Source organism: Drosophila mojavensis, unplaced genomic scaffold, assembly GCF_018153725.1.
Source record: "Drosophila mojavensis isolate 15081-1352.22 unplaced genomic scaffold, ASM1815372v1 contig_80, whole genome shotgun sequence".
NCBI lineage: Eukaryota > Metazoa > Arthropoda > Insecta > Diptera > Drosophilidae > Drosophila > Drosophila mojavensis.
The window spans coordinates 5,678,577-5,692,852 of NW_025318906.1; the positions used below are offsets into that span (position 1 = coordinate 5,678,577).

Consider the following 14,276-nt stretch of genomic DNA (forward strand, 5'->3'; position numbering starts at 1 on the left):
ATTTGTGGACAACTTTGGAATAGGGGCAATTTACAGAAAGCCAATATACTCACTTCATTTTTGGGATTGAGTATAACAAAAAACAATTAAAATAGAAGTGGTAAAGATATATCCAAAAGTTATTACAGCTTTTACATCCATAGTTAAGAAAGGTTGAATTAATATTTTAGTCTAAACTGAATGAATCGAAATTATTTTTAACTACAATAACTGAAACTTTAAGATTTACTTCACACATTAAATTCCATGCAGACTATGACATATTAAACAATAGTTTAATAATCAATAAAAGATTTTGAGAAATGAATATGAGCTATGAAAATTTCTACAGCATCGGCGTTTGAGATATTAAGTATAAAAAAATCATTTGAAGAGACAAAAGTTTTGATGAATAATTACCATGAAATATGACAACAATTTTACACCCACTCAAAAAGTGTTTTAATGTTAGTTTTTATGATCATTTCTGGCCTGAAGAATCTCAATAAAATGAAGATAAAAGAATTTGTATAAAGCTTAAAAATATATTTAGTAATGAACAGAAGCAGAACAATGAAAGTTGAAGCTTAAAGACGGGGTTTGATTTCTGTTGACTTCTTGGGAATTAAAAAAAAAAAAAAAAAAAAAAAAAAACAACAAACAATATATATGTATATATAAATGTTTATTTTCATATGTTATGTATATATGTTTTATATCTACCTGATCTAGCAGATTTCTGACAGATGCAAAGAAATAGTCTTCAAGATTATATGAAATAATAAAAAAATATATAACAAGGCAAAATGTTGCCAATTAAGAGAGAGAGAGAGAGAGAGAGAGTAAGAGCGAGAGTATAAGACTCTCTATGATAAGTTGGGTTAATTGGGCTAATTTACCCAGTATAGGCCAAAGCAGACCTCATGCGTGTGTGTGAGTGTTCATGTGTGTGTGTGTATACACATATATCTATAAAGTCAAATCAGCAGCAGTTGAGACCTACAACAACAGCTGAGCATGTATTGTGCGTGAATTCTAAAAGAATAATATATATAATATACACATACATAAATACATATAAACACACACGCACACAATGTTGCCTTTTTGGTATTTCTTGGCGTTCAATTAACGTAAAACATTTGCCAAGAATTTTCTTGAGTCGCTTTGCGCCTCGCCACATACACATACACACATTGGGCAGCTATGCGTTAGCAACAGTGAGGAAAATGGCGGGAGGAAAATGCGACAAAGCGTAGTATATGTATGTAAGTATGTAGCCTATTCGTATTACATACTAATAAATGCATACACTAATTAACATTACGAAGTTGACTTTAATGAGCTCAACCAGAGAGAGGTCAACGTACGATTAGGAGAAGCAAAAACTTTGCACTTGTTTAGTTTTCGCCTTGAATTATGTAAAGCATTTTCACATTTACTTGCGGAGCTCTTCCATTCTGTTTTCTGTTTTCATTTTGCATATTGTAGACGTGGGCCAAAATGAAAGTGCGTCATGCACAAAAGAGAAGAAAATTATTGAACGTCATTGCTGGCAATTTTTATTTGAAATGTATCTTCTTTATGGAAATCATCAAATATTCATGCGTCTGTGACTTGCTCTCATTGTGCGTGCGTATATAGTTATTTGTGTGTGTGTGTGTGTGTATATGTGTATGTGCGTGTGTATCATCAGCAATTCAAGCACGCGTTTTACGCACACACTCGAGATTGCTGAGGGGGCTTCTCTTCTTTTTTTGATGCGTGCGTGCAAGCTTTACTGTACCTGTAGCTGTTGCTCAATCTCAACGGAATATTTTCAGCATGCTTTTATGCTCTACCAGTTAAGAGTACTGTCATTATATGAGGCAGTTTGTAAGAAAGGTTATTAGTTAGGAGTTATTAGCTTTATTATTAGTTATGGGACTAGAATTTGAGTATAGAGCGAATTATGTCCGTAGGGCAATAGAGCGTTAGAAAGATGGAGCTATATGTAGATAGAGACATAGAGACTAGAGATATAGGAGAAAGATACATATACAGATGCAGAGTCGCATTTAGATACAGATACAGGCTCACAGATACAGGTACATAGCTACAGATACATAGATACAGATACATAGATACAGATACACAGATACAGGTACATAGATACAGATACGTAGATACAGATGAATAGATACAGAAACATAGATACAGATACATAGATACAGATGCACAGATATAGATACATAGCTACAGATACATAGATACAGATACATATATACAGATACATAGGTACAGAAACATAGATACAGATACACAGATACAGATACATAGCTATACAAATACATAAATACAGATACATAGATACATATACGCAGATTCATAGATACAGATACATAGATACAGATACATAGATACAGATACGTAGATACAGACACATAGATACAGATACAGATACATAAATACAGATACATAGATACAGATACGTAGATACAGATATGTAGATACAGATACATAGATACAGATACGTAGATACAGATATGTAGATACAGATACATAGATACAGATACATAGATACAGATACATAGATACAGATACACATATACAGATACATAGATACAGATACGTAGATACAGATATGTAGATACAGATATGTAGATACAGATACATAGATACAGATACATAGATACAGATGCACAGATATAGATACATAGCTACAGATACATAGATACAGATACATAAATACAGATACATATATACAGATACATAGGTACAGAAACATAGATACAGATACACAGATACAGATACATAGCTATACAAATACATAAATACATATACATAGATACATATACGCAGATTCATAGATACAGATACATAGATACAGATACATAGATACAGATACGTAGATACAGACACATAGATACAGATACAGATACATAAATACAGATACATAGATACAGAAACATAGATACAGATACATAGATAAGGATACATATATACAGATACAGATACATGGATAAAGATACATAACAGATACACAGATACACATACATGAATACAGATACATAGATCCAGATCATAGATACATAGATATACATACAAAGATAGAGATATTTAAAGACAAAGATTTTGATATATGCATAATGTGTTATATTAGAGATAGGTTATCTGACGATAGATGTGATAGAGATAGTTACAAAGTTGAATGAAGAGAGAGTATTTCATGTATCACATACACACCCACACACACACACCCACACACACACACACGCATATGTAACTCTCACTGTTTCTCCTTTTTCATTTGCTGTTTACGCGCAATTATTGTGCGCGACGACCGCAATAAAAGAAAATTAAAGTTTTTCCCTTTCCTCTGTTGTTGTTGTTGCTGTCCCCACTTCGTCTGCTGCCTCTTCCTCTTCTGCTTCTGCTCTGCTTCTTCTTCTTCTTGTGTCGTTCTTTCAATTTTCTTGCTGTCAGTCCGTGTCGCATCTTTTGGCTCGATTTTTATGTAGCCTGTTGGCCGGCCACCTCTCGCATCGTTTCGCTCCCTCATTTTGGTGTGCCGCTTGACATTTTGGTGCATTTTGCATTTTGCTTTTTGCATTTTGGTCGACGTTCTGCCATTTCACTTGCAGCGTCAAGTATTTTGGCCATGTTCCAAAATGTTTCGTGTCTTCAGACGTTCGCCCATCCAATGGGGCTCTGCTCATGGGGACAGTTAGTGATTAAGCGTGAAAATATCAGACTCATCATCGCGCAACAGCAACAGTCGCAGCAGTAGCGGCAACCGCAGCCCAGTGCAACTAACCAAAGAGCTCAACACCCATAAAGACTAGGCAATACGAAAAAAAAAAAAAAAATCAAATTAAAAAGAACTAGAAGCAAAACTGATCAAAATGGCGACACTTTTCTTTGCTTGTTTTTCTTTTAGTCTTCTATTTGTTTTCATATAAGAGAACTGTTTTTCTTCTTAGCTCGTTTGTTTTTCTTGCAATTTCTTTTGCCAGACTTTTGCACATTCATTTTTGTTGTATGCAAATTAAAATAGTTGTTTCATGTTCTATGCCCAAGCTGTACTGTACCCCAATCAAATGATATTCGGCAAACAAATGTTCTGGCTTATTGACAAACAGCAAAAGCAACAAAAATAATCGAATCGAAGGGAGAAATTGTTAACTTGTATATAAGAATATATAGAATATATATAGATGAAAGTATGCAATTTTAAAATTTTGTTGATGATTGTCCAATATAATATTAATTTGTTTGTTAATTAAAATTTTTACCTAATTTATCCTTATACATTTACAGTTTATCTGTATGTAAGCTAAATTAACAGCGCCTGTTGCACATATTTGTTATACTGTTTAAAATATCTGTTATATTCTTGCGATACATTTCTGTTAGTGGGCCATGTTAAGCTCCTGTTAAACTCCTTGCTGTATTTTACATGTTTTAACAGTAGCTAGATTAACATATATGTTAACGTAACTATTACATTCCCTGATACCTTTAACATTAAATGTTAACTTGTATGTTAATTCCTAACATCTGTTGCTTATGCTACTCCTTCCTTCTTCCTTTATGCTTCCATCCAATCAAAGCCAGCTGATCATCGTGCATCAGTCGATCATAAATTCGATCCAGAAATTGCATTTGGAAGTATGTCGAACGAACACTGACTGCAGACGTTCCTTCAGTATATAATGCCACATAAGATCAAATTTACAGCATTTCATACACATATATCCACGTGTATGTATGTGTAAGATCAAGTAGCATTCTTGAAAATTCTGTGTATATATTGACTGTATTTGCCCATGTGTTGAGGAAAGAAGAACAAAAAGGGAACAACAAATTCTACAATTCACTGCATACAACAAATGTTTATACAAAATGTCAGTACAACAAAACAACAATCTGCTGTGCCGCTCCTGGGCTACAATTGTATGCGTAATATGTAAATATGAATCGGTATAGGTGTGTGTGTGTGTGAGTGTTGGCTCTGGCAGCTGCTCAAATGGCGACGACAGACATCAGCCTGCAGCACGAGCAAGGGCCAAAGGGGCCAAGGAAGGCATGGGGAGGGGGGGACGGCATAGTTTGCGAGCTGCCTGATTTTGCAACTGTACATGCTGAGCAGCCATGGGCAACGGTGTTTTCGTAACGCACAAACGGGCAGCACCTGTCTTGGAGGCCAGCCAGACAGCAACAACAAGCATACGAAGCGCTGCCGAACGCCAGAGCCGAACGAGTTGCAAAATATCAGAGAATTTCGAAATGGCAGCAAAAGAGGCAAAGGAAATTTTGTTTTTCAAACTAAGTAGAAAGAACGAAAGAAAGAAAAAAAAAACAACTGTAATTTAATCAGCAAGCAGAGTGCTGTGGGCACAGGAAGGGGCGCGCACTCACACACAGGCAGATGAGGGACGTACACAGGCGAGACCAAAGCAACGCCACGTAACGTGAACACAACAACAACTCTTCGCACACAGGCATAAATAAGCGCGCATTCTCTCTAGCTCACCTATGAGGCGATCGCTGGCGGCGCAGGCAACGCAGTCATCGTGGCCGCAGCAGCAGCGACCATAGCGGCTGTCTATATTTAGACAGAAAATGCAAATGGCCGCACACACACACAGAGTAAGAGAGTGAGAGGGAGCAAGAGAGAGAGAGAGAGAGGGAGACAGAGAGTGAATGAGTAGGTAAATGAGAGTGATTGAGTCAGATGAATGCGCACACATACCTAGACAAAGCTTGGCAGCATACAGCATTTTGCGCAAGCGCTTTTGTTAGAGCGAGACAGACAGAGAGAGTGAGACAGGGAGAGGCAGAGAGTGAATGAGCAATGTATATGCAAATGTAATAGCTGATCGTTCGGCGGCCATTTTGTAAGAGAAGACAAAATCACAGTGAACAACAACAACAACAAGAAGAAGAAAAGCAACAACAACTATTGCTCGTGACTTTTGTAGTTTTTCGTTTTGGCACGCGGCTTTCGATCAATTTGTTGGTTCGTTGTACGTTTGCTTTGCTTTATAAATAAAAAGGATAATTTTTATAGATTTCTTGCTGTGTGTAGGTTTGCTTGTCGGTGTTACCCACTCACTCTCTGTATGTGTGTGTGTGTGTGTGTGTGAGTGTGCAACACAAAAATATCCATAACTAAATTTAACATTTGTTTTTGTTTTATATTTAACTTTGCCCGTGTTATTTTGGCCAACTTGTTGTTTCTGAATGAATGGCAGACAACAGGTCGCAACTTATAAATACTTACAACCGCCAAACACTGCCCTACTCCCGCTCCCACCCCCTCTCTCACACACAGACACACTGTGAGTCTGTTGTTGTTGTTGTTGTAGTAAAGGAAATTATCAATTGTTTGATATTGGCTCATGCATTTTCTTTAATTGCCATAAACAATTGATACATATTTGTTTATTGGCCAGCGTTTATTTTTACACAAAATCGTATTTTAGTTTTTGTTCGATATATTCTTATAGATATAAACAACATTGATCTATATGTAGAGAAGGAATGAATACATATTTTTAACAAGTTGGCACGTGCCGCAGCTAAATCTGAACATTTATTTATGCAGCGCCACAGCTTACGTACTATATAGATATATAAACAGAGAGACAGACAGTTAGACAGTTTTATACATAGATATTGTCTATGGATGTCTGCAGCATCCATTCAATGTTTTGAATTAAAATGTTTGTTTTTATTGCCTTATATTATCCATGTTGTCTTATTTTGCATGCTGCTGCTGCTGCTGCTGCTGCAACAACACGAACAGCTGCTGACTGGGTGGTCCGCAATGTCCAGACTCTGGGGAGCAACAGCAACAGCAGCGAAAGAAGGCACGTCTGGCATTGCTTTGGCAATTGTTGTTCGAATGGATTGTGACCGTGTGTTTATTAATTTCTTGCGCCAATTTGTCTACAAAAATGTTGTGAAATGCTATGCAGAGCTAGCTGGGAGAGGGAAAAGGAAAATCAATGGAACTGGGAGCAAAATTTGAGCGCTTTTTTTTTTGTCAGGCACTGAGATTTTTTTTGGGGAAATTTTAATCATAAATATAGCTTGAGACTGAGATTTATTTTGGGGAAATTTTAATCATAAATATAGCTTATGTTTCTATATGTTCAAGCAATTATCTATGAAAAGGCTTATAGCTTAATTTGTAGATTCTCTAATATCCATTTACTTAGGCCTACTGTAATATGATTAAAAAATTATCCTTCAACTTGGAGAATATGACAAGAATATTTATTTGAATATATCCTTGGTCAGCAAAGCAAGATAAACTTTAATAAACCTCATTTGTTCATCAGTCAGCCTCGATTATATCAAATAGTTATATCTTGTACTGTTAACTATTAACATATAATCTTAAATATCTGCCCCGTCTGTTTCTCCTTCTCGCTCCCGCTCTCGTTCTCAAATCCATTTCCTGCAGTTGCAGTCATTAATCTTCGTTCAGCGGCAGCCTCGGGCTATGCTAAACTTCAGCATAACAATTAACAGCTAGACAAGCGCTTAAAGTACTTGAGAATTCCAATTGCTTTGTATTTTCACTCTGCTTGCCTCATTTAGTTGGAGGAATTACAATCTTTAACCGAACAGCTAGTAAATCCCGCTCTATACCGAAATCAATATTAAGTCTAAGACTATTTATAGTCTTGCAACCAAATTAGGGAATAGAATGGACGACATCAACAAATTATAATAATTATGAACACGAACGTGTCATGGATGGGGCGCGTTTGGGGGATCACTCAGAGGAAGAGCCTGTCGAAAGGATTGCACATGCGCCACCACAAATAAAACGTGTGTTCCGTTTGCCGTCTGCTGGGCAAGGGGGAGGCAAGCGTAGCTAAAGATGCCACAGACAGACAGCAACTACACATATGTATGTATATATGTAAATCTGTATGTCTTATGTATTTGCTTAAGTGCATTTCCCCAATGCTACCTACAGCCAAATGCCACGTAGAGCACGCGTGAGTTGGGCCAGAGAGATTTGCTATGGGATTATATGTGGAAGACTGCTCAGTTTACTAATTGCTTCCGCTACTGCAGAGGCTACGGCAACGGCTGCTGCTGCTGCTGCTACGGCTGCTGCTTGAAGTTTTTAGGGGTCTAGAGATTCATTTTAATTGCATTTCTTTTAACGGTAACATCAGCCAGCCCCCAGCCCAGACCCAGTCGGCTGCAGCAGCCGATCCCTGAGTCAACGTATGGTCGCTCTGTCGGCTGTGTTGCTCTGCTTTAGCTCGGTACCGTCGCGATGGCGGGACGGACGGACGTTGCCCGGACGGCGACGTCAATAACATTTGTGTCTGCACACAGGCACATGAATATATATATGTATGTATATATGTGTGTGTGTGTAATGTAGTTGCGCTCAATAACAAAAATCAAAGGAAATATATATAAGGCAGCATATACCTACATATGTATGTATGTATGTATGTATGTATATATGCTTAGCTCTCTAGTTGTATTCCCTATAGCAAAGATTTGATCGCAATGGAGGTGAGAAATATACACAGATGCAGAGATACATGCACACACACACACACACACACACGTTTAGCAGTGATCATAAAATGCATTTCCACATGGAATGGGGAGAGAGCCACTTGAGCTGTATTTGAGCTAGGCAAGGAAGCGGCTAAAGGATGTGCATACTTGAGCTATGTCGAAACGCTGGCAGACAGAGGAAGCTGTAAACGGGAAGACAAATAAGAGCGCCTCACTCTCCCTCTCTCTCTCGCTCTCTTTGTGTGTGTATTTTGTCTATCATTGACTTTTTGGCACATATACGGTTCATTTGACGAGCCGAATTGGAGGCGCTGCCATGTGCTGTATGCCAGCAATAATAACAACAACTACAACAACAACAACAACAAAGTGTGCACACATGTTGCGTATGTTGTTCTTATTTTCTGTTTTTTTTTTTTCTTGGCTAGATTTTCAGCATAGTTTTCCCTGCATTTCGTTTTTTCGTTGGCAACATAAAACTAACAGCTGATTGAGCAAGCACTATATATATCAACAAATATATGTATATATGTACCTATAATTATGCGTGTGTAAGTGTGCGCAGGATTTGGTTTGAGCTGTGTATAAAAATATCCGTCAACAGCTGAGCCACTGACGTCACACGAAACGCTGGCGGAGTGTGAAACAACAGCTGGCAATTGATTTTTACGTATACATTTACATATTTATATTTGTATTAATGTATATATGTTGTATATATTATATGTGCTACGGCTATCTAAAGTGTTCAATGTAGTTAATTATTGCTAATGCTACAACGGCTCAAACTTAATCTCATGTATTAACATTAACATTAACATTAACAGCAATAGCAATAGTAAAAGTAGTTCTTGTATGTATGCAAATATACATATCATGTACGTACTGTTACTATGCTGTTAATGCTAACGCGTATATTGCTGTTAAACTTTTCTGTTAATATTGTATTACTTCTCTTAAGATTTCTAAAAGCATTAGATTTGTACATATATGTTCTTAATTTTAAAGTTTATGTCAGTGCTCGATTCGCTGTTACCATAATTACTGCTGTTAATGCAACAGTCCGATATTAAGAGAAAGCTTAACAGCCATATAGTTAAGCTTTCTCTTAATATCGGACTGTTAGGATTTCTAAGAACGTTGCATTTGTTAATGCTGTAAAAATTAATGTTTCTGTTACTTTTGGGATTGCTGTTATTATTGCTATAGCTGTTAACTTTCAATATAAATAAATTATAATAATTATAGAGCTCTATCAATCTCTAAGATTTACAATACTGTTGAGCAAATAAATGGTAGTAGTTAAATAAATTAAATCGCCGTCTGAGAGCAGATCTCCAATTCCAAGATGATATGACTTTTGGCCCTGAAAGGCAAACATATTTTGCATAAAGTTTATGAACATTTCATGGATGTTTTATTAAGAAAGCAGCGCACGCCAACGAGAAGCTGTTACGCTAATGTCCCTAATGCCACATCAGTCTTAATACACAGACACTGCGCAAGTTTCTTATGCCCTGATGCTGTGCAGAACAGAACCGAACGAAAGTTGAATACCAGATATGCATGTCTGCTCGTCTGTCTGACTTTCCGGCTGGCTTTTTGGCATAAAGCGAGACAAGCCAAAGCCAAGGCTGTCAAAGAGCGCCTCATCATGAGCTCTGAGCTCTGAGTGCGATTGCGAATTGTGAATTGCAAGTTGGCTTGGCAAGATTTATGGTATCCTTTCAACTTTAAACTGGCATTGCGCAGAGCTGACAAATGCCCCTCGCCAAGTTTGAACTCAGGCACTCTCACTCTCTCTCTCTCTCTCTGTCTCTGTCTCTGTCTGTATGTTACTAAGCCAGCTCAAGGGGGGGGCGCTCTGCTCAACTCTTTTAGAGCTGCTCGGCTTGCGCTACCCTCTTTGCAGGAGGTTACAGCCAACGCGTGTGCATTGAACTGATCGTCATAAATCGCGTGCTTCAGCTGCCTCTTGCTGCTGCCTCCATCTGCTGCTTTCCTCTCTGCTGTGTTTGGGGGCGTTCAAAACGCTTCGACAGTCAAGATTAATTGGCTGCGCCAGTGTTGTCATGACGATAGAATGTGCTTAAATGCTGTTATTGTATTCATTTCACTTCACAATGTTGGACTCTCGATACCCTGGAGCTGGTGAGCTAAGCGATGAGGTAACCAGAGAGCAAAGTCTAGCTGAGTAAGAGATGTAGGTTTCCGATGAATCAATTAGAGATAATGGGTTACATCAAATGAATTCGGCAGGAGATCATGATGCTCCTTAGTTTAACTGTTATTATTTTATTTTATTGTTGATGTGGCTCATCGTGCTGATCAGGAATCTATTTATATTTTATTTAATGGGAAAATATACCTGAAATTTGGGCAACAATCGAGTCAGCTAAAGCTAAAGCGACTTTATCCTACATCTATGTATAGGGTATCTTTTAGTCCTGCAAAGCTGCAACTTTTACAACTCATATCAAATATGTATATATATTTTTACATTTAATAATCATCTGATATATGATTTATAACAATTTATTCATTTACAGCCGTCTACAGGGCATCTATTGGTCCTTCATTCACGCTTTAATCACAATTGCAATCAATTGTAATGCTATATTTTATCATAATTTACAACAACTACTACAGGTCATCTCTTAGTCGTTCACTTAGCACTCTTCTCAACTTGTTTCATTTACTAACTCTCTATTTTCTTATTGTTTTCTTTTTGCAGCAAAACTTTTTTGTACCTGTTCGCTAAAGGCAAACTTTAATAAGGTAAGTGTGCAAAGAGGTTGCTCAATTCCCAGTTTTCCTTTTCAATTTTTCCGCTGGCAGTTTTCATTTCTTATAACGGCGAAATGAAAAGTTTTTTATTTTATTTATTCTTTCTCGTTGTTGTTGTTGCTGTTGTTGAAGCTTAACTTGAAACACTGAGCACGTGCCGCGTATTATGCTGCATCCAGTGTCTCACTTTCGCTCTGTCTCTCTCCTTGTCTCTGTTTTTGTATGCGTGTTGTGTTTGCTCACAAGGAAAATATTTACACTCAATGGAACATAATAAAGACATTAAAAATATATATCACATATTATGTGTGAGGCGATGGGCAACAGGATGCGATTGCAAGTGATGCCAAGTGTGTGTGGGTGTGTTTACACGTGTGACGATATGTATGTGTGTGTGTGTCGCTGCTGTCTGTCTGGCTGCGTGCCAATTTTCAATGTGTGCCTAAGTGTCATACTTACCGCTCTCACGCTCCGTCTCTGTCTATCTACCTCTACCTCTCTCTCTCTCTCTCTCTCTCTCTCTCTCTCTCTCTCTCTCTCTCTCTCTCTCTGCTGTCCTGCCCAGCGATGCGTGTGTTTTCTTCTCGTTTTTTCCATCTTAGTCTCTCTGACTCCTTCTCTCTCATTGCTGCTCTCTGCGCTTGTAACAGTTTAAGTTTCTGTGAGCTTTACTTACCGCATACAGGTGTATATCTACTTGTGGGATTCTTTGCTGTCTGTCTGGCTGCGTGCGTGTGTGTGTGAGTGTGTGTGTGTGTGTGTGACAGACAGCCAAGCAAAATGGCATCGTCATAATGATTGATATGCCTGCTATGTGTAGCTGATTTCAGAATGATTGCCAGATGTCTCGCCCTCTCTCACTCACTCACTCACTCGCTCCTTCTCTCTCTCCCTCTCTCTTAGTAAATTGAATTACAAATAGCTCGCTTTGTGTGGTTTGAGCTTATGCAACAGATTATGAATTATATATATTAAAAATATATAGCAAGCTGTTGAGGTAGCTTATATAATGTCTCTATTTATATAGATTTCGTATATATGTGTATACATAAATATATTTAACAAAAAGCAAACTTTAATTTACTGTAATTAAACCAATTAGCATCAAGTTTATAACGGACTGGAAACTGTTTTCACTGTACATTGAAAACTTTTCCCTTTTGTCCTTGAACTAATGAACGCAACATGAAAAGACTTTTATTGCTGTCGAAATATGTGTGTATATATATACATATTTTTATGTATATGGATATCACTTATTTAAACCGATTCACGTTCAAGAGCTATCAATGAATATTGCATGATGAAACAATTTTCGGATGGCAGAAAACCGTTAAAGGACATCACTTATCCGCGTGTCCAAATCAATTAATGTCCTCCAGCTCAATAAACTTCAACCGTCTGTGTGTGTGGGTGTGTGTGTGTGGCATCCATTTCAATTATAATTTGTGGCACAAGTGTGGTTATGTGTGTGTGTGTGGGTTGTGGGCAGCATAAACCTTTTTTAGTGCAGCTTGTGTCCTTGCCAAGGCATTTGCATGGAATATTTGTCAGAGAACTTTTATTTGTCATTTGTGCGCTGTCACCTGGCTCAATGGCAGCAAAAATGGGTTGAAAGATTGGCCAATAAACTGGGCTTAAATGTGGCTAAATGTGGAAACAAGTGGCACTAGCATTGAAACTACCTTTCAGCATTTACGCTATGGATTTAGATAGATATCTCCACGTAATTCTCTGGAGCAGTTCAAATTTGTTTGCTGTTAACTAATTCAGTTGCAGCGGGAACAATGGGACAGAATAATAGAGTAGGTTGCTCTATGTGTCTGTGTGTAAGTGTATGTGTGTGTGTGTGTGTGACACGCTTACCTTACCTGTCAGGGCCACGTTTTCTGGCCACTTTAACAGCAGCCATGGCAGCAGCAGTCGCCGACGCCGACGCCGACGCCAACGCTGCTCATCATTGATGCAAACAGTGAAATGCTTTCACCGCTCAGCTGACGCGAGCACCAGCACAGCACAGCCCAGCCCAGCCCAATTCTCCCCCCACTGACTGTCGCACACACACACACACACACACACGTGTTAACGTTGCCTTATTGAAGCTGACAGGCTGCCTTTGCCTCTTGTTGCTCTGCGGCAGCGGCTGCCCGTGTTGCCTGTGCTGCGCTCCTCCGCGTGGGCGGGCAACAGCACAAAAGCATTGAGCAAAATTGATTAGATTAGGCAACTCCGGCAAGCGAAACAAACCGTGGAGTATTTATGCCGCAGGAGCTAAAGAGGGGAGCGAGCACTGGAGAGAGGGAGAGGGGGGAGGGAGGGCTGTGGGGCAGGCAATGCTGGAGGGTGGAGAATCGGTGGCACTTTGGAGTGTGCCTCCTTGTTGCACGTTTAGCAACGCTTCAGTTGACAACGGAGACACAACATTTTTGTTTGTTGTCTAAGAAAATATAATTTCTATGTGGCTTTTTCATGCCACCGATACGGAGATTGAAATGGGGTCTGTAATGGGGTATAATGAGCTGAAGGTAACGCGTGTCACAGTAATGGGTAATCAGAATAATGTATAAAGGCTGATTAGAAGATCAAGCTGTGGCTGTTGTAGTTTGTTGATTGTAGTTGGAGAGCATGGGAAACATAGAGATGGAAAGTAAGTATTTATATAGAGATATACATATAAGATCGGATGACTGATCGTGGAACTTAAGATCGTGGAAATAGTGAGAAGATACACATTTCTCTGGCAGATGGTTTGAATACTAGGACATCTTCTTTAAAAAAAGAGATGAAAGAAGAAAACATGGAGAAAGAATTAGAGATTCAGAGAAAGTCAGAAGTGTACAAAGACAAACTTAACGCAGAGAGAAAACAAAGGGAAGGTAGAGAAAGATAGATGGATAGAGATAGAAAGAGAGCTTGAAAATGTATAGGCATAGAAAGAGAAATAGGTATTGAGATAGAAGTGGAGAGGT

The 14,276-nt window shown here is 38.4% G+C and overlaps 1 protein-coding gene across 2 annotated transcripts in view; it reads left to right on the forward strand.

Annotated features, from left to right (window-relative positions):
* LOC6578863 (myocyte-specific enhancer factor 2) overlaps nucleotides 1–14,276 on the forward strand; it is a 64,919-nt gene that overhangs the window by 27,023 nt on the left and 23,620 nt on the right. For both annotated transcript variants that reach the window (XM_032729604.2, XM_002004726.4), the window contains exon 4: nucleotides 11,255–11,298. The gene's annotated coding sequence lies outside the window, so the exon portion shown is untranslated. The remainder of the gene's footprint in view (nucleotides 1–11,254; nucleotides 11,299–14,276) is intronic.